This window comes from Dendropsophus ebraccatus, chromosome 9 (genome assembly GCF_027789765.1).
Source record: "Dendropsophus ebraccatus isolate aDenEbr1 chromosome 9, aDenEbr1.pat, whole genome shotgun sequence".
Classification (NCBI taxonomy): domain Eukaryota; kingdom Metazoa; phylum Chordata; class Amphibia; order Anura; family Hylidae; genus Dendropsophus; species Dendropsophus ebraccatus.
The window spans coordinates 50,516,154-50,542,927 of NC_091462.1; the positions used below are offsets into that span (position 1 = coordinate 50,516,154).

General features: G+C 39.8%; 1 protein-coding gene across 1 annotated transcript in view; it reads left to right on the forward strand.

The window, feature by feature from the left end:
• Positions 1–26,774, forward strand: part of LOC138802096 (voltage-gated delayed rectifier potassium channel KCNH8-like) — a 340,813-nt gene that overhangs the window by 125,274 nt on the left and 188,765 nt on the right. The window lies entirely within an intron of this gene.

Sequence of the window (26,774 nt, forward strand, 5' to 3'; positions counted from 1 at the left end):
CCATGTGCATCAATGAGCTTTGGGCATCCATGACCCAGTTATTAATTTACCAGTTGCTCTTCCCTGGAACACTGTTGGTAGTACTAACCACAAACTATTGATAAGCGAACATCCCGATGTTTGGTTCGGATCCCAAACATGAACATAAAAATTCACTACATTCACTAACAAATAACGAATGTACAGTAGAAGCGTACGTTTCGGTGTGTACAGATTATCAGGTGCAAAGCATGAAATACATAATAATGGAGCAATTACTAGGTGCAAAAAGTGAGCTTATCTCTCATTCGCCCATGCGTATGTACGCAATGATGTGCATACATCTATCATGCAATATGCGCGAGGAATGCTAGCGTACAGTCAGCTCACCAAGTCAAGATCTCCCAGCGAGCCTCCCCTTTTGGCTTTGGAGAACTTAAATACATTGTAAAGATAATGGACAGGATGGACTATGATGGACACCTGGTCACTACAGGGTTAAGAAATATATCCTTATAGTGCTGGATTCTGTCACCCTCCCTACACTGACAATTTCACAATGTTCTAAGCCCTACTTAGTCAGCTCTCCCTCCCTAGACTGACTAACTACCACTGTGAATATTGCTGCCTAACTACAGTAAATTCAGATCCTTTCCCTGCTCATTTTACTCTCCCTACTTAATGGCACAAAAATCAGGAAAGACTGTGAGAAAATTCTCCTCAGCGTCGCGTTTTTATCACATGTAAGTAATGTACGTAAAGACGCTAATCGCTAGCCAATCACAGTAATGCCAATAGTGAACATGGCTACTAGATTACCTGATGGGCCGTTCCTTTCCCAAACATTAAATGGGAGGAAACATACGCAGTTGCATAAATAGCAAGATAAATGTTCGCATGTTCAAAAATTATCATTATAATCATTCTGATTATTTAACAAATTGTGATCTGCGAACATGAATAATTAGCGCTCATCACTACCACTAACCATTGCAGACTGGGAATACACCACAAGACTGCTGTTTGGGAGATGTTCTGACCCAGTTGTCTGGCTATATAGTTTGGTCCTTACTTTTCTCTTTTTTTCCGGTTTCAACTTATTAACTTGAAGAACTGAGTTTTCACTTGCTGCCTAATGCACTGTATATCCCACCCCTTGGCAGCTGCCATTGCAAGGAAATAATCAATGCCACTCCATCTGCGCTGTCAGTGATTGTAACATTATGGCTGATCGGTCATGTCACAATGTAAAATACGTTTCTACTCCAGAACAAGTAGATTGCAGTAAAATAGGTTGTTGGAAAAGGAAATTGATGAATAGAATCTAATAAATAAGGATAGGTGACGTTTTCTGTAGTTTTCCATAATACTGTGAAGTAATTTAAGAACTGTCAGTAAGAAACCTTCTGTTCTGTGAACCAAGTTCCTTCCATCTCTAATAAGTGTTAAAGTATACTATCTGGAATAACGGAGAGGCGGGTTTATTGTGTTGCACTTAATGTGTAAATCCAAAAGAGTGTGCAAATGGACTTTCAACTATGAATGAATTACGTTTACCTGCAGTTAAGATGCACTGGTCATTTCTATCTGCTACCTGGAGGGAAGGTGAATTATTTGCATATTAATGCATTTCTGTATATTAATGCAGTTGGGTTATCATTGTGAGCTTTATAACCTAGTCTAAATGGGGTTGTAATTAATAACGTTTTATAGATATCAAGTAGGGAGGTACATTGTGGTGTACATTCAAGAGCAATAGCAAAGAACAAAATGGGCTCCTCGTTTTGGTGACAGGTTTTGCCACCCTGGAAGGGCTGGATCTTTGCTTCCATGACCATTGGATCAATTTACAACTTGTTTTATTGTTGTCAATGCAGTTCTTTCGGTGGAGGGAGTTCTGTGTTGTTTTTTACCACCAGTCCCAAAGCGTATGAGACTAGGACTGTGCCATAGTAGCCGCATGGACTTCCTTTATGGTAAGCTTGCTCTTTTTACAAATGTACCTTCCACACCTACATACTGTAGTTTCTTCACTGATATTCACTGACACTGATAACTTTTTGTTGTTATTATTATTATTATTCATTTATTTTTATTAAAGTTTTTAATATTAAACAGACATGTTTAACCACAAATGCATGATACAAAAACAGGCATCAACCATCCAATAATTAATAGTTCTAGTAATGCATTAGACATTTGCAGTTACAATAAACCACAGAAAAATTGCTATTCTCCGTACTTAAGGGGAAAGGGAAGGAAGGAAGGAGGGGGAGAGAAAAAGTAACGCACAGAAACGGGGAGGAGGAAGGGAGAGTAAGGTGGTATTGTGGAAGGGGTAGTGAGGGAAGGAGGAGAAGGAAGGGCAGGGGGAAAGGAGAGGAAGAGGGAAAAGGGAGGGTGTAAAGGGGGAATAACAACTCAAACCGGTATGCTGGTATAATATCCTAACAATCATAGAATGTAACGTCAAAATTATAGACATTTCACTGTCATTTTCGCGAAGGAGTATAGGTAGAGATAATATCACATATACATGAATCATGATATGGACCTAGTTGAATGTATTAGCGTAGAATAAAGGTAACCCTAAACCAACGCAGTGGCTAAGATAGAAAAATTATAGTGTCAACCAATGTGCCTAAGCAAGATCTACTCCAGATGTAGTAGTGCTGTATACTAGGCACCGACCCTCAAAAGCCTCTATGTATAGCCCAAGGCGACCAAATAGCTAGGAACCTATGCCTCATGTTAGTCTCCCAATGTGAGACATTCTATATAATTGGTCCTTCCTCAACTTCCAGTCCTTCAGTTTGTTTTTTTTTAAATAGAAAGCCAATAAGTTGGTACCAACATTTGTGGTGCTGCGACAAGGTACCCAAATAGGAATGCCTGATATTATTTACATCCCTTTGTATGTGTCCCTAATAGAGCTATTTCTGGTACTGGGGAAATATGCATTGTACATACCAAATTGCTAGCTAGCTTATTTGTGTTGCTACCAAATAAGACGTTTAGGACAGGTCCACCATATGTGGAAAAAGGAGAGAGCTATATATGCCAGTGAGAGAGTACCTTAAAGACGTTCTCCTGTATTCGTACACAACAGGAAGACCTGTGTGAGGCTAACATTAATGATCTGCTTTTGCCTTCCAAGAACATCCTCCCCAAATCCTTTTCCCATAGTTTTAGAATAGGTGGTACAGTCGTAGAACAAGGAGCAATAAGTTGTTCATAGATATACAACATGATCTTTCTGGGATACAGGCTCTTGCCGAGCAACTCCCCAAACCACGAAAATGGTGTGGTGAAGTTGAAGTGCTTAAAGGTTGGAGATACATTAGTAGCCTATTAACAAAGGCAACACAATGTTAAAGGTTAGTGGAGAGATGTAATAGTCTTTCTATATCTGTAACTATAACACGTTGGCATCCTAAAAATAGAAAGTTTCCCCATCAGCATAGAAGAATTCTTTACTGTAAAAGCAGTAAGACTATGCAGCTTTCTGCCACAAGAAGATGTAATAGTTACTTCATTGGATGCATATCTTGATAGACTGTGACATTGCCATTTAAAAAATAAAAACTGAGAATAAATTGGCTAAATTAACCAGAGAACACAGATATAAAAGTATATTGTTATAGATAGAGCAAAAGTACATCAGTTATGGCTCTTATATTGACACTACTTTTATTGACTTTCTTCTTATAATGCTCTCCTTTGTGGACAACATTTGCTGAGCACTGGGTAAATGTTATACAAGGTATAAATAGTGGCATATTAGTTATGTTATGACACATGTAGGGTATTTCTATTAATATGCTGTTAGTACATAAAACTGCTGGCACGTGGTGGTGTTCTTACATAATTTGTTATATCTTGCTGTAATATTTCCTGTTAAGCAGCAAGAAAGCAGAGATGCTGGTGGTAATGGTATAGTAATATCAAACTCTCTGTGCAACCTCGCATTAATGTCAATCACTTTCATCCTTTGCAGTTTACTATTATGTTTAAGCTAATGACATTTTTATTTAACATTTTCATTCTTTACTTATATTATTCTTACAATGAGCATTGTTGAACCAGAAGCTTTTTGGAACATGTGTGTTATGCTGAATGAACGGAATAGCAGTTTGCTCGTATAGTATTTTTATTGGAAATATGACAGCTGTCAAAGAAAACATTCCAGACTACAATCTGTGGGTAAAAAAGTGAGGAAGGGATAGCAGGTAAGGAAATAGCATATTCTCTAAGGGTATAAACCCACACACCGTATACGCAGCTTATTTACTGCTGCGATACGCAGCAAATACACAACAAACACGCAGCAAATACGCAGCAGATTAGATCTAAATAACTGAACACAGCATCAAATCTGCACCATCAAATCTGCTTCAAATCTGCTGCGTTTTTGCTGCGTATCTGCTGTGTATACGGTGTGTGGGTTTGTACCCTAAGGAGGATTATTAGACCCACTTATAAAAGGCATTAGAAGGCATTGAAGGAAATGTTGTTCAACCCCTTTAGGGCCCCTCTGAAATTCAGATTTATTTATTTTTTATGTTTCCTTCCTTGTCATCTTCAAGACCCATAATGTTTGGGTGTCATAAGAGGGCTCAATTTTGCTAAGTTATCACCCTTGTCATATGTCTCAAAAAAGGGGAAGTAAAAGAAAGAGGAAGCATTTCACAATAGTCTTAACCATGGCGTTGAACAGACTATCATATCATATACATACTGTTTCCCTGGTGTATGCCAGCCGTATCCCCTGCTCAGCTGATGGGGAGTGAGACAAGGCAGGGAAGAGGCTTGGCCTACTCCTACGCCTGATTTATGAAGGTTTACACGTGGAAATGGGCGTTAACCAGGCACTGGACCGGCCAGTTGTACTAAGGGGCCTATTCCATGGGAGCGTTAATCGGCCAAATGGGCCCAATTCGGCCGATTATCGCTCAGTGGAATAGAGAAAACGATCAGCCAATGATCGTGTAATCGGCTGATCATTTATTTAGGTCCAGACCTAAAATCAGGGGTCCCCCACCGCGCATCGCTACGGTGGAATAGCAGTGCGTGGTGGCGACCGACGATTTGAGAAGCAGCATACATTAGCTTGCAGGGCTTCTCCTATGCTCCGTTTTCCTCTCCGGGTCCTGCGGCACAGCATCAGCAGCTCCAAAGCGGCCTGACTGAGCTGTCAGACCACTCAGCCAATCACTGGCTGGGACCGTCGCGGTCGGTGACTGGCTGAGCCATCTGACAGCTTAGTCAGGCTGCTCCGGAGTTGATGCTGCGCCGCGGGACCCGGGGAGGAAGACGGAGCAGAGGAGAAGTCCCGCCAGGTAATGTATGGTGCAAGGGCTGCAAGGACATCGGTAACGATGTCCCTGCAGCCCTCGCTCAACGACCATCGGGCCGTGGAATTGGCCCAGTAATCAAGCGCCGATCTAGATCGGCGCTTGTTTACATCGTTGTTCGGGCCCTGCTCGGCCTGTGGAATAGGACCCTAAGAGGCATGCGTCTCTTAGTAAATCCAGCCAGGGAGAAAGGAACAGGGCTTAATTGAAGACTGACGTTAAATGTCCCTCTTTGTACCCAGCTCTCAAGCCCTTGTCATACTCTCCCTACCTAACCCATGCCAGTATATATCTTCTATACAGATAAAATTTTACCATTTGGTCCTCCAGTAAAAAAAAAAAAAATTTTATAAACACTTTTCAAGATTTTCAAGAATTTTTCAAGATTCATCCATACAATGTCTGGATATAACATTGGTCGTACATAGTAAAAGAAAGAGGAAGCATTTCACAAAAGTCTTAACCATGGCGTTGAACAGACTATCATATCATATACATACTATTTGTAAATCATTGATTATCCCCATTTACGGAGAAATCTAGTACAGTGTAATAAAGTACAACCATCTAGTTCGGCAATATACAGTAGTCCTACAGAAATCTAAATCTGATACACCAAAATAACTAATTCTATCTACTAATAACCAATAACAGTGGGTCCTCCCATGACCCTGATTTTGCAGATGTATTTCAAGTACAAAAAATACAGTACAAGTACACTAATACACACCTGAACTGCCACAGCTTGTTCCAGCTCCACACAATAAATGAGAGGAGTCATTCGACCCATAGAGGACCCAAAGTCCCTTTTAAATCTTCCTTAAGATACCAGGCAGTTTGCCTGAAAGGGCTCATTATGTTGCGCATATCGGCTTCTGAAAAACGTTTAATAAGGAACATTTTCCATTTACAAAACAACAAGCCTGTTAATTGTTCTTTGCTACTTAAAGCCAAGCAACGTTCCATATAAAAGACGTTTTGACATCTAGTAAGTACTTTAGCAGTAGTCGGTGGGGTAGGAGCCAATCTGGCAACACACATAATTTGGCCATCATTAATATTACATGTACTATTATTGGCAAATGGTCGCATGACTGCCCCGAGTCGTCCTCATCCAGTTTGACATGAAAGATCACTTCTATAGGGGACAGGTTAGCTGAAAAGGATGAGACTTCTTTAATAAGGTTGCGGACAGCCCCAGACACCATAGAACAAGTCTGTTTTAGGTGCTTTAGACCAAGGACACTCTTTTCTATGTGGGAATCTATTAGACGGGGGAAGCTCAATGGCATAAATTGCATTATGAAGAAAGCTTAATCTGAGTTTTCCTCCACTTTTCATTCACAATATGTTTTCTAAAGTCAGTGATACCTGTGCTAACATGTCTTACGACGTGGGGATTATTAAGGATTTTAGCCCATTTCTTACCAAGCCACGTTAGTGGTGAAGGTTTAAAGATCTCTCCTAGCGTCTTGTATAGTATAGAAATAGAATTACCAAGTGAGTTAGAAAGAAGGCCTTCAAAATCGTTCTGGTATGCCTCCACAGCTACATTAAAAAGCCTACTAGAAAAGTAGGACTTTATTTGGCTATAAAACAACACACCAGTATGAGGAATTGCAAAGGTGGAGACTAATCTGGGGAAAGTTAGCCATCTTTGTTCAGTAGGGTGTAGGAGGTCTCCCAGAATTTTGATCTCTCCTGCCTTCCAGGAGGAAAACTAAGGATTTTCATAGCCTGGCTTAAAATCCGGTACCTTCCACAATGCAAAGTGTTTTGAGCACTTTACCGATAAGTTATATTTTTTACAAACAGCTTTCCATGCTACAATAGTATCTCACAATGAGTTTTAAAAAAGTATATACATATACAGTATACAGTATGTTTATGCACTTTATATTGCCAAATAATAATAATGTAGGCAAGATATGAGGTTGTTGCCGGACATCCAGAAGTATAAAAAATATAGAAATAATCAAGGGGAATATTCTGTTTCAGCTGTCACCTTCAAGTAGATATGTGTTTCTCTTCTGCTGACATTCTTAACAAGAACTGAACAAACAGAATAAACCAAATGTTACAATTACTACAGCAGCAACCAAAAGCTGAGAGTTGTTACTATCACCATTAAATGGTCAAGAAAATATTGTCTTCCCAATAAGAAATCACACAAATAGCCCACATTATCTAATCTTCCAACATTTATATTATTATTTAATAATATTATTTGTACTGTACACACTGCACATATGATAAGGGGACAGAACATATATATATATATATATATATATATATATATATATATATATATATATATATGTACACACAGAATGCAATATAAAATCAAGAAAATTACATGAATAAAATAAATGATAGACTGGCACATAGGGAGAGAGGACCCTGCCCGCAAGAGTTTATCATCTTTTAGAGATGAGCGAACCGCTGATCTCAACGATGCAAAGAGTTTCTTTTGGTCAGTGCTCCGCTTATCAAGCCCAAAGCCTTTCAGTGCTGCTCCGCTCTCTGCCACTCCTCCCAGGATGCCGGGAAAAGCTGGATCCAATCCTGGGAAACCAGTTTCAAATCCCCTCTGCCCCTGCCAGCTTCCAGATTTTAAAAACATCCAGACTTCTCCTTTAACTTACTGTATTGTGCGGCAAAGAATTTTCACATATTTTATAGACTGCTGTCTTCATAGGTAAACTGTTTCTACTGAAAACACAACGTCCTATTTTGTTACAATGGTATTATATTAATCTCATATAACCGTGCTATTGTAACTGACTGTGGAATATGTTGCCGCTATATAAATATAGACTAGTATTATTCATTAGGCGTTCCATTCATCAAAGGATTCTCCATTAGCAGAATTATAATTTCCCTGATGTTCTAGCTGCTGCTTTTTGAAGCTACTCAAGGGAAATTTCAACCCATGACAGCTCTTCCCTGAGGTGTGACTGGCTTGTAGAAGGCTTTTCCATTACTACATTGAAACCTATCCAACAAGCGCTCAATAAGGTTGACATCAGAAGATGGTGCTGACAGTCCATCAAAGACAGTTCTCCAGCTCTCTGTTGTCCTGTTATGGTATTTGATAAAACTTACATCAAGCACTGACCATAGGAGATTACGCAACATGGTAATTTCTAGTGGTTATCTTTCAAGTTCATTATTTGTGCACTCTTTGTAAATCTCTCACTTTACCAGCAACAAAGCATTACTTTTCTCTGCCATCAGGTCTCATCTGAAATCCTTTCATTTGCTCTATATTTTACATTATATTTATGCTTTGAACCATTAATAATCCTTTTTTTTTTTACTCATGCTCTGTCCTGTGTGTCTGTTCCCCTGACCATTTTGCTCTTTTGCTTTTTGGTCTGTGAAACCAAATTTGAGCATATAAAACCAAATGAACGGAGCATTGAATTGAAACAGAACAAATTAAACCATCATTGGGTGGTCAATAAAATACTAGGTTTCCAATTCAACAATAGTAAATTAAATGTTTATCTATATTACTTTGGCTCACATGGTGAACGACAGTGGACTATATGGGGTACTGGGTTCGGTTCTCCTGAGGTTTTCCGCAGTTACGTTCTCTTGTCTAGCTGTACTGGTATGTGAGCGGCTTATGGCTGGTAAAATGACGTTGAGCTGGACTCGTTTTCCCACACTAATTGGAGCACCGTGCAGAATGGTTTGAGTGTGTTTTATTTGACCGAGTTATTGCCCATGGTTTGAGTATGACTTCTTTTTTAAAATTAATATGCACTGGTGTGATTAAAAGTGGAATTTTTTTGGAAGTGCGGTCTTCATCTATTCTGGTACTTCATAAGAACCTGGGTCCGGTTTGGTGAGACGTGCACCCACATTTTATTATTCCTGGTGCTTCTGAAGATTTTCTTTATTAGGAGAAATAAAAAAGTATACATACACACAAATATTTCATTTTCAGGTACACACTATGGTTAGTTTTCAAAAGGCTGTTAACTGATCGCTGTGGTGGAAAACCAAAGCGCACAAAGAAAATCCATGCAAACTCAGGGTACAGATTTACTTCACAGTAGGATTTGCACCCTGGACCCCTTTGCTCAAAGGCAACACTGCTAATTATTATTTCTAACCATTGATTCATCATGCTGCCCTCCACTTCATTTTGCAGTCAAGATCGCATTTCTTAAAAAACTGTTTTTATTAAGCAGAGTATAAAGAGAATCTACTCTGGCATTTTTTTCCTCTCTTAATTACACACATTATAAAGTTATATAACTTTGTAATGTGTGTTAATAAGCTGCCTGGAGCCATTCTAACATACATACTAATATACTGTTGACCACATCCACTTCTCCTGGCGCCATTTTGTGTTGATGCTGTCACAAGCCTAGAGGCAGGACTGGTCTTCCTCCTCTTCAACATCTTCTGCTTAAATAAATAGGATCTAAAAGGTTACTGGTGCACATGCACACCAGCATCCTTTTCACTGGCTGGACCGCATCACATACTGTAGCTTCCAGCTTGCTCAGCCCTGTTTGGCTGAGCAAGCTGGAAGCCATGTGATGCGGTCCAGCCAATGAAAAGGTTGCCAGTGTGCAGGCGCACCAGTAACTTTTTCTCTACCATTCAGTGCAAAAGAACCTGGAAGTGAAGGAGATGTGAAGACATGGACCAGAGCTGACGGGGACCTCTGCCGGCGGAAAATGAAAATTCACTTAGAGATCGAGTCTGGAGGTGAGTATGAAATGTATGTGTTGCTGTCTTTTTTTCCAATCACTAAGTTGTCCTTAAGGTTAAATTAAGTAATTCCAAACAGTAGCATGTTAGCGTGCACAAGTATAGCTGAGCCATCATGAGGCTATTGGGGGTACAAACATACTTTGGGGCCCCATATATCTAACCTGTCTCAGAGAAGCCAATAATAACAGGCACAATCACAGTCACATCTCACTTTTTCACATTTAGGGATTTTTTTACTATGATTTCCTTAAATCCATAAATATTTAAACATTGAAATTACCAAACAAACAACATTTTCTGATCCATTGTTCTCATCTCTTCCTACAAACTGCTGTGATGAATAGATATCTAGGGACTTGTACGCCTTCATCTGCATGCTTTTATCAAGTCTAGTCATAGCAAAGTCACCATTTTCAGCTTTGTATTAATAATTATAGTAAAAAAAAAAACTTGTCATTTCATTGTAGTTTGTGGGTAAAAGCTTCTTGATATTGTAACCGTTAAACTAGCAAAACGGAAAAGAAAAGAAATAAAGCTCTTGTCCCTTATTAAGCGATGGCTCCTAATGATTTTCCATTTGCGACTATTACAAGTGTATAGATCACAGTAGACATAAGAATCACTCATTGTTCTCTTCTCTCTGGTAGCTCTTGTTTACTTCTTTTTGGATGTAAGCTCAGTTGTTCAAACTCCTGGTAATAACTGATCTAAACCACACAAGGGATTTATTTACAGAGGAAATTCCACACCATATGTGTCCTATAAAATATCGCTTCCATCTGTCCTGGTTTTCTAGGGACAGGCCTTTATGATTTTCGGCAAACTCTAACCTGGATACTAAAATGTTGTGATTACATTTTTACTGACAGTTTATCCATTATACGCGGAAGATACTCAGGAAGAAACTTTTTTTATAGCTATCGTGAAGATATATCTTGGAGAGAGATGTTCCTTATAGTGTAGCTTTATTTGGAATCTGAAACCTAATACTTCTCTTCAGCTGAGATCTTAAAGATATATTGAAAAAATACTAACAGACATTCCCAGGGTTCCCTGATATGTGCAAATCCTTTCAGATTTCTGAGGCCCCATGCATCACTGTATGTTTAGTTATTTATTAGACTTTGGTGATTCAAGAGCCTAGAGCTTTCCTATATGCAGATCTTGGCAGCAGGTAATACAGTGGCGCACTGGGAACCCTGATAAGGCATATAGTAAAGGTTTTCCATAAACTATCTCCTGACTGTAAAACCCATTTTTATTGTCTCTTTTTCTACCTTGGTGTTTTTTTTTTTGTTTGTTTTTTAGTATTAAAGTATTACATGTTCACACTTAAAGGGGTACTCCAGCGAAAAATATTTTCTTTCTAACCAACTGGTTTCAGAAATATATGTAGATTTGGCATTTACTTCTTTTTAAAAATTCCCAGTCTTCCAGTACTGTTCTGACATTGTCTCTACTTGACCCTTGTGTACAATGCTCACCCTCCTGTGCATGATCTGGATCACTAACTCATAACCATTCATTGGAATTGACCTGGTACGCCATAGCAGCAGAATGAGAAGAGTGAGATTAAAGAGGTACTCTGGAAAAAAATCTTTTTCTTTTAATCAATTGGTTTCAGAAAGTTATGTAGATTAGGATTTTACTTCTGTTTAAAATTCTCCTGTCTTCCAGTACTTATCAGCTGCTGTATGTCCTGCCGTAAGTGGTGTTTTCTTTTCAGTCTGATAAAGTGCTTTCTGCTGCCACTTCTGTCTTAAGCAGGAACTGTCCTTTTTTAATGCAGCTTTTTAATTGAAAGTGGAAAAAAAAGGATCATAAATGGAGGGCATGCGTAAAAAAGACTGAATTCCCCTTTTTTTTATCTATTCCTAGGTTTGGCTTAAGGGCGGGTTCACTTTACCGGTCCACGCTCCGGCCTGTTTTTGTAACTTCTGGCTCCATGAAGTCCCACTCCCAATCTGTTATGATTCCAGTAGTGTGATTCCAAAAGTTCTTAAACTGTCAGGACTGGGAACTTGGTGCCCCCCCCGGTTCGTGCTGTTCGTGCTTCCTTGGTGTTTACTGTGCTGTATCCTGAACCATCTCTGGATTGGGCTTCTGGTCCTATAGCAATCATGATTTGCTATATCTGTCTGATTCTGACCTTTTGGCTTTTTGTACCCTGACTATTCCTGTTTGCTGCCTGCCTTACCACCTGACTTTTGACTATTTTATCTTAATTTTGTACCTTTGCTGCCCTCCATTGCCAACCCGGATTGCTGACTTGAATTTATTGTATTTGTTTGTCTGTCCAGAGCAGAGGTTGTCCGCAGCTGCCTAGGGCTGTCAGTGGCACGTCAGCAGGAACATCGCAGGTCTCACAGTCCGTGTCCTTGTGTATTCCTCTGGTTGTCACTGACCGTGCTAACACTAAACATTGAAACATACCCTGAGGCTATGTTCCCACTACAGGATTTTAGTGGTAGAAGGCAGCCATCTATTGATAATGATAGACACAAATAAGGATCGTGATCATTATTTGCGTGCGTCATTATCAATAGACGACCGTCTTTTGCCGTTAAATGACAGCTTGTTCCCATAGTTGGAAAATAGCCTTATGCTGAATTCACACTTGTTGCAGTTTCATTGCTGTACTATCACAATACTTTTTACTGAAATGGCTGCTAAGAATCTGCCATGTGTGAACACAACCTGAAGATTTCTGATCAATTCCCACTCATTTAAACCAACATCAATCTAGATTGATCTATGTAAATAGCTTATTGACCTGAATCTGTCTAATAGGCTACAAAAGTGATCTCCTCTACTTAAAAATCTATGTTTTTAATGTATATTAGGACCATAAATATAGTGTGCAAATAGCATATAAAATATATATGGCAGACAATGTCCTTGTTGGAAATAGAAAGGGTTTTTTTCTTTTTTTCTTTTTTTTAACAATGATCAACACAGATGAAAAAGAAGATGAAACTATATTCTATCATATCTGTGTGTTTAAAAGGCAGAATCAGACCACTCTGACATACATTTAAATTGGTCTGAATTCAGAATGTGTCATGGCACCCAAGCCATATTTACATAGCAACAATAATGCTCAGTATTCTGGTCATCAGTTATTGTAAGCCAAAGATAGTGGAGCCTACAAAGAGAAAAAACTATAATATATTGCTCATTTCTTCTGTGTTCTGAACTTCTAATTTCGGCTTAAAAACACTGGAGCAAAATGATGGCCAAAATTCTGCCATGTGAAAGCGGCATTTAGGTGATGCTACCTGGTAAGACTTAAAGGAAATATGTGACCAGGAAATTACCTATTTTACAGAATTTGTGGTGTTTTTTCTATCTGTATTATAAAATAATCCTGATAACATATATCGTATTTTCTGGCGTATAAGATGACTTTTTAACCCTGAAAAATCTTGTCAGGAGTCGGGGGTCATCTTATACGCCAAGTATGGTCGCTCCATACGTTGGGGGGGCTCAAAAATGCCCCGCATCCCCATCGTATGGGGCGACCATTAAAAAAAAAAAAGGTTAACTGACCTGGGCCTGTTCCTGGCCTCCGTGCATCTTCTTCTCCGCTCCCATTCCCGGCACAGCCAGTGTGATGTATACTGACTGCACTGGGGATGCCAGAAGCTCTCCCGAGCAGCCAAGCGTCTAATCGGAGACCCTCAGCTGCTCGGGAGAGCTTCGGAAGAATGACAGAGGCTTTGGGTACTTCCGAAGCCTCCCGAAGCCTCTGTCATTCTTCTGAAGCTCTCCTGAGCAGCTGAGCGTCTCCAAGCATCTCCGATTAGACGTTCGGCTGTTGTTTTATTAATTTAGCTGCAGTTAGCCCCTGCCTGAGGCGAACCCCTGGCAATCTCTTTGAAAGTCAGGGGTCGTCTTATACGACCAGTCGCCTTATACAATAGTTTCCAGTATGGCCATAATGCTTGATAATAAGCTGGCATTTCCTGTTCTGTAGAGAAAACGATTCAGCAGTGTCCTCCTTATCACCACCGATAACAGTAAAGGTTTACACTATTGTAGAAATAAGATGGGATCATATCATTAACAATAGGTGAATGTAAGAGCACAATGACCTCTACTCAGGGCAAATAGCATGCTTAGAAAACTTTCCCATAAAAGTTTATATAGTCCCCTCCAGTCTATTGTTCCTATGTCCATGAAGCTTGCTGAAAAGCATAACTCTGAGTGCTGTAAAAAGCAGTCCAGGAAAGAAAGCTACGCCCATAAAAATGTATGCCACGATGTACAATAGCATCAAGGTGGCGGCTGCATTTTGATCACTGCTGAGCTCACTCATACAGAATATGGCCATGTTCACATGGTGTAAGACACCAGCTGTTCCGTGCCCCGGCCGGGTCACAGAATGGCTGGTGTCAGAGAAGATCATTCCGTCCGATACCGCAGTACCATGTACTGAAGCCGAATGATCTTCATTTCTGCTGAATTCGGATGCGGGCACATCAGTGTGCGCCCGCATCCGAATTCCCCACTGCACACAATAGAGCGTGCGTCTGGGGCCGCACACTCCTTTTTTGCGGCACCGCTAGCGATCCTGGCTGGAGTGTATACTATGGGGGACATTTATTAAGTCCGGCATTTTCTGTGCCGGACTTAAAAATATCCCCGCAGCTCCGGCACTACGGAGATTTATGTAGAGGCGGACTGCCTCTACATAAATCCCGTGTGCACAGGTGCGCATGACAGAAAACCTATGCCAGCTCAGAGCTGAAGTAGGTTTTCTGCGTATCTTTAAGAGAAAACAATAATGAATTGTGCGGACTCTGAGTCCGCGCCCCCTGTTCCGACCCCTCCCCGCCCCCCGGCGTACCCGGCGGAAAGTGCCTATTTGCAAATATTTTATTCGCAAATCGGCCATTTGCGAATAAAATCATTTGCAAATCGTCTCTTTCCGACGAAAAAATACATTTCGCCACTTGATACATGTCCCCCTATGTGTATACACTACGGCCGTGATTCCATTAAAGGCAGCACAAAGTAAGTGTCATATTAATCACAGCCATTGTTGCAAATCGCCAACAACGGCCATAACTAATATAACACTTATGTTATGTGAACATAGCCTATATCTAGATGGACCAATGAAGAGATCATTTAATAAAACTCTGGTGCTGGAGATTTATTTTTAATAGCAGGCAAACATTTGAAAGTCATGAGATATCCTTGGTAGGTGGAGTCCAATGCACCATCCTGTAGCTACAGGCTCTTGACATACAGATCAGGTATTGTATATAAAACTTTAAACGTTTTAAGGTAGAAGTAAGTTTTCTTTATAATTCACACATTTCGATCTAAACATTGATCCTTGTAGTAAACAAAACACAGAGAAGGAATAATAGAATAATATGGAGCCTTTCAGCTTAGTCCACCTTCCTTCCTCATCACAGTCTATACTAGATTGATTTTTTTTTTTTTTAGGTCCACCTTTCATACCTAATTTTCTTTTTACATAGATGAGCAGAAAATACAATATGGCTCCAAGGGAGATAATGACACTAATTATCATTCACAGAGTATTATTATAATCATGAGATTTCTTAGTCTTCTACAGAAACAATCCTCTTACTAAGAGTAATTAATGACAGACTAGACCAAGAAAATTACTTGACTTAATTGTATTTAAATAATCCATTGTTATTTCTTACCAAAAGACTGTGGGTCCAGTTCTAGTCTTATTAAAGGGCAGAATTAATGAAACAATAGAATTAAATTTGAAATACATTCTTTACATCTGTAGTAGAATGCATGCACTTCATGGATGCGGGAACCATATGTGTGGTTAATTAGCATCATCTACAGTTTCTTAGATGACAACTTTGCATATTAGTATATGAGTCATCTTGTTGTACATATGTATTTCCGTATAAATATACAGTAAGATATCATATGAGGTCTTTTGGTTTGGATGTAAATAGGGGTCCACAGAGAATATTCTTATAAATTATAGTTACCAATCTCTTTATCAATAGAGCATTCTTCTGCATACTGACAGTGTCTACCTAGAGGTAGAGCTGACACTGTATGGCTATGTTCACACATAGTATCAGTCCATTAGTCTTTTGGTCAGTCTTTTTTTCCATTCAAACCAGCAGTGGGTTGAAAAAAACACAAACTAAGCAAATATATCCATTATAATGCAACAATGTAGACAAAAAGAAACGGGCACTCACCAGTTTAATGCTGGACGAAGCGCAGTTGAACGCAAAACATTTGTTGCCAGTCAGTGAGGATGTGCCTGCTCTCCACTCCCCTCCCTACACATGGGAAGTTTTATACGAAATAAACTCATAATTCCTTGGACTCATAATGCATTGGACTGGTGAGTGCCTGTTTCTTTTTGTCTATATTGTTGCATTGCCATACTGTTTCTAACGGAGCACTACTGTGTGGCGTGAGATCGGAGCCCCAAGTCTAAATTCAGATCCATAATGAGCCCAGTTGTCTGAGATTGCCAGTAGTGCTGTTCCCTCTTGTCTTACCTGATGTGTTAACATAGCCTATGACTGTTTGGCATAGACACAACTTTAAATTGAAGTATTAAGCTGAACCAAGTAAACAATAAAAGAGGTGCAGAGCTCGCTGATGTTGTGCCTTACCTAATCTAATAATTATGACCTATCCTAAAAGTAGGACATCAATTGTAATTGTAAAAGTTAATCCACGAAATGATGAGAGATGTATTTTATTATACAGTAAAACCTTGGATTGCAAATAACTTGGTCTAAGACTGTTTGCAAGACATGCTAACAATTTAAAGAAATGGGGTAGAAAGCCCTCTCAATTTTAACCCACTGCTACCGGATGAACTGATGATCAGATGCCTTTCTGCTCTCCTCCAGTGCCCCTCCACATCACCACTGCTTCCCTTTGATCCCTGAATTAACCCCTTTACTAATAGCTGCTCCACAAAGCCGGTACCAGCACCAGCAGGTTTTCAGTTGTGTGTAGAGGGAGAGTTAACTGATTTACCCCTCACTTACTGATACAGTCTTCTTTATTGATACAGAACACCTTATTTGCCTTATTTTTGGGTTGTGGAACAAATCCTCCGTTTCAATCATTTCTTATGATATACAAGTGATTTGGATTACAAGCACATTCCCGAAACAATTTATGCTCGTAATCCAAGGTTTTACTGTATTGATATACAAGGGAAGAAGAGGAGCTTTTTATGGATTTAGTGAAACTAAAAACTTGCGCGTACATCTCCATGTGGATTTAGAACAAACAAAACATGCATTTCTTTTCAGCTACTACTTACTGTATGCTCAAAGCCAGTTTCCATGTTTTGACATCATGTCTGTAATGACTCATTTCCTATTATATCTTAATGGCTCAGGGCTCAGGTTTATGCCGCACAATTCTGACTATTTAATTCATTACATTTTGGCTACCTGCAGGGATTTTATGAGTTTACTTCATACTGGTTTATCAATCAGTTCAATGTACTGTATTACAGCATGCAGTTTTCTCCTAAGCTCCCTCTTGTGGCAGCAGCAGGCTATCAGAATGTTATTTTGTAAACCTACAGTATTTCTCTGCATGGGATTGGGTATTAAGGATAAATAAGTAAGCTGACATTGCTATAGACATACATTAACATAAAGGTTTACTCTAAACTGAACCTATTAAAAAAAAATCTATGATGAACATTTACTTTACAACTTTAGGCTATGTTCACACTACATATGAGACCGGTCGTTCTGTTACCCCGGCCGGGTCACGGAACGGCCGATCTCTGGCCGGATCATCTCGGCCAGTACTTAAGTACTGGCCAGATGATCTTTCCAGCCCCAGGGCTCTGATGCGGGCGCATCAGCGCACGCCCGCATCAGAGCTTACCATAGCCCACAGTGAAGCGAGCCGCAGAAAACTCATCTGTCAGTTTTTTCCGGCGCCGCACAGATCCCGGCCGGAGTGTATACGATGTGTGTAAGCTCCGGCCGGGATCCAATTGCACACAAGGCTATGTCCCACCCCGCAAAACTACAGCCGTAGTTCTGCGGCGAGAACTACGGCCGTAGTTTTACCTAGTGTGAACATAGCCTTAATAAGTTGACTGAAAGTTATCTTTCCCGACTTCCACACACACGTGAACATTCAGCATGGTGGGGCAGCGCACGGATTGGCAGTGGTGGGTTAAGTAGGAAGGAACTTTACATACTGGCAGCGAAATGAAAAATTTGCTGTATGTAAAACCATAGAAAATGACAGTAACGGGAATCACAGCGGAGTTCGCTGCGGAACTCCCAGAGTGAAATCTGTTGCCATCGGTATGTGTAAAGGCAGCCTTCGTCTGGATACGTTTTATGAATCAGACCCTCCACCATTTTTGTAGCCCTTCTCTGGACCCAATTTATTCTATCACTATCTTTTTGTACGTCTCCAGAACTTTTTGTAGGTGAGGTCTAGACACAAATCTGCTTAGGTTGAAATTCGGAAAGCTACCATACACCTTACACTATTGGCCAAATCTGCTGGCAATGGGGTATTCAGCCAACTTTAGTATAATGTGTATGGGCACCTTTAGACTAGACAGTGCTACACTAGATTCATCAGGTTGATACACTTGGATACATCTCACACATTAGATGATTGTCAATCTGTCTGAATTGTATGATAATAAGTATATTTGGCCCCACGTTTCCCTTATTTACCATACTTACAGTATATTTGTCACAAATGTGCCGGACCGGGGTAGGGAATGGGACAAGACAGTGAGCCCTAACCACTAGAACCCATCTTCTGTCCCTACCTACTTGCCTCAACGGCCCTAAACAGCCGCAGACAACCACGGTGACGGTCCCTGTCTTACACCAGGTGATACACAAAACAAAGACAGACAAAACAAAAACAATAAGAAGAGTATTCGGTCCAGGTCAGCAAGGAGAGTTGGGGACAGGCAAGGAGGTCAGGGCAGGCAGCAGACAGAGCAGGTAGGAAGATCAAGCAATAGGTCAGGCAACAGAAGTAATAGAACCAGGAGCGGTGACGTGCTTAGCTGAGTAACACTCAATAGCCAGCAGGGAAATGAGAAGCCTGCTGCTATTTACCTGGGATCAGGGACTGGGTCCGGCAGCTGATTGGATCAGCCCTGATCTTAGCACCCAGCTCAGCTGGACAGACCTTCAGAAGTATTAACCCCCACACTGCCAGAGTGTAACAGGCAATGCGGGTGTGGCTGGGAAGTTAAGACAGCATTCAGACAGAACTGTAAACAAAAAACAACCAGAGGCTCAGCGCTTCCTCGGTCGCCCAGCACGGACCGAGGAGCGCAATATCACATTCCTGACAATATTGTTACAGTACTGTACTTCTACTAAAACAATAAATGCAGAAGCCCAATGATGCCCTGTCAACAGCAAATTAACTAAATTGGCAAGTAAATGTTTAATGATGAATCACTAGCCAGTTTTCGGTATGGTCACATATTAGGGAATGAGCTTTCTTTGGTCATGGTGACATCTGGAAATTGCTTCCACCCATATCATCTCATTAGTGCTTGGAGATTAGAGATGCTAAATGTCTGTTCCACAGCAGGTCACCGTGTCCCATCCGAGAAAGGACATCAATAGAATGGACACCACTCAAGGAATGCATTGCTCTAAAAGATGGTTCATTTTCAAAACATCTTTCATCCACTGCAAAAATCATTTGGCAGACTGGATACATAACACAGCCTATAAACCTCCTCCAAAATTACAGCTCATAAGGTACAAGAAAGATTACAATTCCGGGAACTGCAAAGTGATGGAAAAGAAATACATAATGTAGCAAAAAGTAGTTACATGTGAAAACTCCTATCCATCCAAACAAAAATGTTCTACTTTGCTGCTATAGGTTATTAGCAGTATAACCTTATTGATATATATAATTTCACATGTTAAAAATACATTACAATTAAGAAAGTGATGAAATATTAAAGACTTTTCATCTTTTTATGTAATTTATATTCCAGAGGATCCATCTTCTGGGACTCTCAATGATCCTCAGAATAAAGAGGACAGTAGGTTTAGCAGGTTACTAAGTAACTGTCTTGCAAGGAGAAACAACACGGAGAATAGAGCTATATACCAGTGCTGTATCCCCTTTACTCTCTCAATAATTAAGGGTATGTTCACACTGAGCAAATGTGGAGGAATCCCACCTGCCTCAAACGGGGTCACTATGGGAGGGCTCGCGCACCTCTGCTCAAAGAATTGACATGTCAATTCTTTGAGCGGAGGTGCGCGAGCCCTCCCATAGAGAAGCTGTTTGACACTGAGGCAGGCAGGATTTATCCACTGCGGTATTCCTCCACATTTGCTCAGTGTGAACGTACTAAGAGTCCCAGAGGTTAAACCCACATTGATCAGAAAGCGATGGCATATCTTTACAATATAAATGTAAAATAAATAATAATAACGTCTAGTGCCACAAAGTACTTTAAAGCATACCTGTCACAAAGTATGCTAGACCCGCTCTATTTGCTGCCAGAAGTTTTAGATATCCATGGAGACACCCATGCTGGGTCAGTACTGGGTGCAGCCTGTGTTCTGATTCAATTGGGTTGTGTGCATTACTGACCCAGTGTGGTCAGTTCCATGGACACCTCTACTTCCGTTACAAATGGATTGCACACTGATCGGATTCAGCATACCTCAGGTCCCTTTGTGACAGATACAATTCAAACCTTTATAACCGGTGATCTCATAAATTTGTAATTTGTTATAATAAGATTAAACACCTGCACAAGTTTTAGGATTAGATGAATATGTTTTGAAGCTAAAGTACAGACAAGATCAGTTCCATGTAGAGCCCTCAGCTGTCTATATAATGTGCCTATATATTTACTACAGCATTTCTCATATTCCTCTCTGAATCCCAAATAATAGGGTGTGCAATAATACATTCATACTTTATCCGCGAACAAAAAGGATTATACTCCGCCAAAGCAATTTGTGGCTACGATTCATTCTAACAGCTTTCTTCTACTATTATTCTTTTATAAAATATGCTGCACTTCAAATTGCATTACCATTGTTCTGGTCCTGACTTTCCTCTGCAACACGAGAAAGCTTTTAATTTGGTTCTATGAACTCTATTTGCTTTTGATCTCCAAAGGGTCTCGGTATTTGCTTCTACCACAAATACAAAAATAGAATTTGAGAAGTTGGTACATTTTTTATTTAGGATTGCTTATTTTTAAGACACCAACGGGATATGTTCTTCAAAGTGAACTTTAATTTTAAGCATGGTTATGTTCCTGTATTTTGAAGCCTGTGTACTGTGTAACTATATAGATCAGAAAGTCAGGGTTAGAAGGGCGTAAGTCAACATGCAGACACATTGTATAATGTATAATGTGTTCTGTATGCACTTTACTTTCATCTAGATCAGGGCTGATAAACTTTTTGGTTTACTAAGCAGCTTGTCTCCTATCCAGTAGGCCATACATTTCATCATGTCAGAAGTCTGTATTAGTGTGACCCCCACTGACCACTGAATCGGATAGAAGCACTGGGCAGAGAGTGCTGTGCCTCTTTCTCTCTGTTCTCCACACCTCAGGATGCTAAGGTGAACAGTAGGGATGGTCTGAACCTAGTTTGGTTCGGGTTCGTACGAACCCGAACCCTCGGTAATGATTCCCGCTGTCTGCCCACTCCGTGGAGCGTGCGGATCCAGCGGGAGGACCACCTGGAAAACTGGGATACAGCCATAGCCATAGGCTGTATCCCAGTTTTCCAGGTGTTACTCCCGCTGTATCCGCCCACTCCATGGAGCGGGCAAACAGCGGGAATCTGCTGCCGAGCGTTCGGGTTCACACAAACCCGAACCTCGGCAGGTTCGGACCATCCCTAGTGAACAGTATACAGACTTACACAACAAGTCTATGAGACTTGGGCCAAATCCATACACAGTATATCTCAGTTAGGCTTCCTAAGATGAGCAGAGAAGAAGGGGCACAACAATTTTGCTCCTTCAATTTAGTGAATGGCTGGGGAAAGAGACTTTGCAAATCTGATTCCGGCAATTGATTTATGAGATGATTCTGGTCCTCTGTGACATGCTAGATGACCAAGACAGGTTATCAAGCTTGGGGCTATTTAGTTTAGAAAAAAAGATGTCTTAGGGGCTATCTGATTACAATGTACAAACATATGAATGGACAGTACAGAGATCTTTGTAGTGATCTTTTTACACCTAGGCCTGTAACCTTGACAATGGGGCATCCTCTATGTCTAGAGGACAGAAGGTTTCACCACCAGCACAGACACAGATTATATACTGTAAGAGCAGTGAGACTGTTAAATTCTCTGCCACAAGATGTTTGTTATTGCTGATTCATTAAATAGGTTCACAGGAGGCCTGAATGCTTTTCTTAAAAAATATAATATTGCAAGTTATGGGCACTAGATTTCATGTAATTGGACGCTGATCCAGGGATTTGTGCTGTTTGTCATTGGAGTCGGGAAGGAATTTTTCTCCCTGTGATGGGGCAATTGGCATCTGCTTCATAAGCACAGTAGGGTTTCTGTAGGTTGAACTTGATGGACTCATTGGAAAAACTTGCCCTTGAACCAATATTTAATCCAATATGGTAACTATGTTTATGACATGGTCTAAAAGATATGCCCCCTCGCCCATTACTTACTGGGTTATTTAGGTTATTAGATTATGTTTTTAGCTTAGGTTATTTTACCTTTCCTGTCCTAAGATTTTTGACTATGTATAATAAGTATAACAGTAGTATACGCCATACCGTTACTCCCAGAGTAATTCTAATATTCATGAATAGAATAATCATCACTGCAATTATGCTAACCTTAATCAATGAGGTCCATAATACTGTTCTTACAATACAATTAGTGCTACTATTGAACTTAAAATTCCAATTTAGCATTAATAGTCCTAGTATTGTAGTATAACATTATATATATATATATATATATATATATATATATATATATATATATATATATATATATATATTAGAATAGACTTGGCAGAACTCAAAAAATCTACTTCAGGATCATGACACAATGTCTTAGCCATACAAATTACATTATATCCTCATGTTGCACTGTGTCTGTGGCATCATAGGGCACAGTAGGCCATCATACAATGGCCATTGGCACTATAGATGACAAAATAATAAAAATAACAAGCCTACTATCCTACTGATGTGATAGTATCAAATTCTGTCTATGAAGAAGCATTGAAGCATGTAGCCGTAGCTTACATGCTTATAACTCTACATGCAATTCCCTTTTCCTGCCTCTTTTCTAGGCACATAGGGCCGGACAGTTCTATCTCGCTATTTCTTTGTGTTGTTTCTTAAAATTATCATTGTGAGTGAAGCGGGTGACATACATAATATGTTGACATTTCATAGTGAAGAGAAAATTGGCACCCAGTTCCCTGCCTGGAAGGCTTGTATTATGGTAAAAAAGATACAAATGATAACTCTGCTACTTGTTTTCACAACTTACAAGTACTTATTTGATTCTGTTTGCAAACCAGATATTTTGTGTCCTCTTAGTGTTGGGAGCCTCCATATCTATTTTCTTTCTCCGGATCTTGGTTGACATTTGACCCTATGTTTTATGGTTGGACCCAATCTCTCACATGCTTTTTTCGTTTGTGCAGAGATTTCATAGGCGTCCCATCCATTTTCTCCTCATGAAGACCATTCCTAGACACAGAGAAACTGAAAAGGGGGGACACTCCCCTCTAAAGGGGTAGCAATGAATGGTCACTGGACCATATATCGTGGCCCTCTGTAATTTATGTCTTGCCAATAGGCACCATCATAGATAGGAAGCATTAAATGGCTACTCCAGGCCTCACATGTTATTATTGACATAAAATGCATAAATCCATAATTTTCACTTTTCTTGGGCCAATGATTCATATTGACCATCTTAGCCATTGTAGCAGGAACATAGTTTACATATGCCTTTGTGCACCAGATCACATCAATTGTGGCTACTCTGGGCACATTTCAGGTTTATAATAACGATTGTCATTACGATGCAGACAAATGAATGCTGGCTTTGGACCAGGAAGGCAATTAGATTTTACTTCAATCCTGTTATAAAATGTTTTGCATTTTTTAGCAATACAGTAGAGTAAAAGTTGAGAAAAACAGCACAAAGGGTTGCCAACAATAACACATCTTTTATCAGGAGGAGAAAAGTGTCAAATTGTCACAATACAATTACATAATTATTTTAGAAAATGAAGAAAATAACATTTGTGCAAATCTAGTTATATTATTGCTGACCAGAACCATCATGGAAATGAATAACTATGAATACAATTAACAATAAAAACACTTAATATGTTTTTGGAAAGAAGTTGGGAAGAATAAGATGGAATCATTTTATTGTTCTAACTCATCCAATTAATAAAAAAAAGAGTAGGTCTAAATAGTCTGAAAGGTTCTTTCCGGCAAGGACCCCTTTTTGAAAAATGCTTGGGGAAAGAGGGGGGGGGGGGGGAGGGAGTGAAAAAAATAACATACACTTACCTCCCCGGTTCCTGTGCTGCCGGTTCCCGGTATACCTCTGCTTCTGGGTTCTGAGATGTGACATAGCAGGCCCACTCAGCAATTCAGTCACACGACACTGCTACAGCTTTTATATAATTTTTTCATAAAAATTTTGGAGCAGGTATAGTCTGATTGCCGTAGCTGCGTTTTGTTGCCTAATACCTTGCTGTTTTTGTGCACATTTGCCAGCACCTGGTTTATGATCTGGATTCACCAGCAGTCACCTACTTTTGTGCCATGCTTGACATGGCACGGAACATTTTTCAAACATGGACATAGTTATGGTTTGTCCTAGTTTTTTATGTATTTTGGAGTATGTTCTGTCACAAATAAGCTAATTCTAAACCTGCTCTAAACTTTTATTCTTTTGCATGTACACTGCCATAGTTAGGTGTATCACCATTGCTATATTGTATGGGCTGACCTTATGAGCTAAAGATCGTCCGGGCAGCCCCTCCCCACACACACATCTCTCTGCATATTAGTGCCAGCATCAGGTGGGTGAGATAAGGAGCAAGTGAGCACTGATCTGACAGGTCAGCGCTAGCTTGCTGTGAATATCAGGCCGTATAATAGGGGTTTCAGTGTGACTACAGGGACCCACTCTATCTATTGTAGAAGTTCAGGGAGTAAGAGCTAGTACAGAGATATTCTCAACACAAGTTTATTGTTGCAAACACATCTCGGCAGCTTTATTTTCACCAAGCATAGAGACTTCACAAACTGAATACAGATTTTCTTCAGCTTACAAGCAGGAATAAGCTTTACAGTCCACATAAACAAAAGTCCAAAAAAAATCATACAGTCCTGTTTCTGCTTTTACACTGTAGTCACTTTAGATGTAGTCACCCATCTGTAGATTGCAGCCTCCAGGATGATCAGCAGCAGATCAGTATTCACACCATGATGCTTCCAAGAACAACTCACCATGCTGCTTCCAAGAACAGATCACCAGTAGTGTTAAGAGAAGAGTCAAATGCTGTCCGTGTTTAGAGAACGTTGCCGAACCCAAACAGTTCGGTCTCTCTGCTCAACACTTCTCACCAATAAACTAGCTGTGTTCTTAATCCCCCACATCTGTGAGGGGATCAGCCTTCAGGTTGACCTCCTTATAGCCAATTAGGAACATACCTCCATTGCCAGATGAACCTCATTCAACTTGCTACACTATTGAGAAAGTTAAATCTCCATAAGAGTTATAGAAACATAGTGCAAATATAGATACAAGCAGATGTCTACATAGCCTAATGCAAAACAGAAAATAGCAAAAAGTTAAGGAATAAAGAGGGAAAACGGGGAGTAAGTCTAGATTATGACATTTTAGACAGATATATTTTCTACATGGGTGTCATTATTTTACAATGCCTGTTACAGGTTGGTTATATTGATAACAAAATGTTTATTTTTTTCATTTCCCATGTTTGCGTAATCTAATACTTTCAGGAAAGTTTTTGAAAAGCTGGTAGTAGATGATTAGACTGGTCAACAAATTTTCAAAAGTTGTTTGGATCATAAATAAAATTAGCAGTTTTTTAATGATTTTTATGTGCTGAATTCAAATGTCACAAGGAAAAATGTTAATTGGCTCTAGTTTCTATGATATCGAAGAGTTCTGATTTTACTGTTTTGTGAATTGTATAGAATACAGTATAATAGCCGACATATTTATTACTTCTGCAATCATAAGGAAGCAAAATCATAGGAAACTTAGTTCTATCTAAAATCAACTAAAATTTACAGGCATATCTAAGAATTTTTACAAATTAATTATGTTTATTGAACTCAGGCAAGTATGTCATCAAGTGGACTGTGAATTTGGAAATCCTTGAGCATTGTTGACCATTTTGTTTTTCATCTAAAGCCCCCAGTAACCATCCCAGTGTAATCATGTGCAGAGCCGCTTTACCCCCATGCAGAATCACATCTCAGACAGCCAGACTCCCCAATACAATTACATGGATGGTTGCTTTATCCCTCTAGTACAGTACAATCACAGGCAGAGGCGAATCACCCCCACAATATAATCATATACAGAACTGAATCACCCCTAGAATATAATCAAATACAGAGCTGAATCACTCACAGGCTGTGAGAAATATAGAAAGTACGTCTACATTTTGAAAATTAGAGCCAAT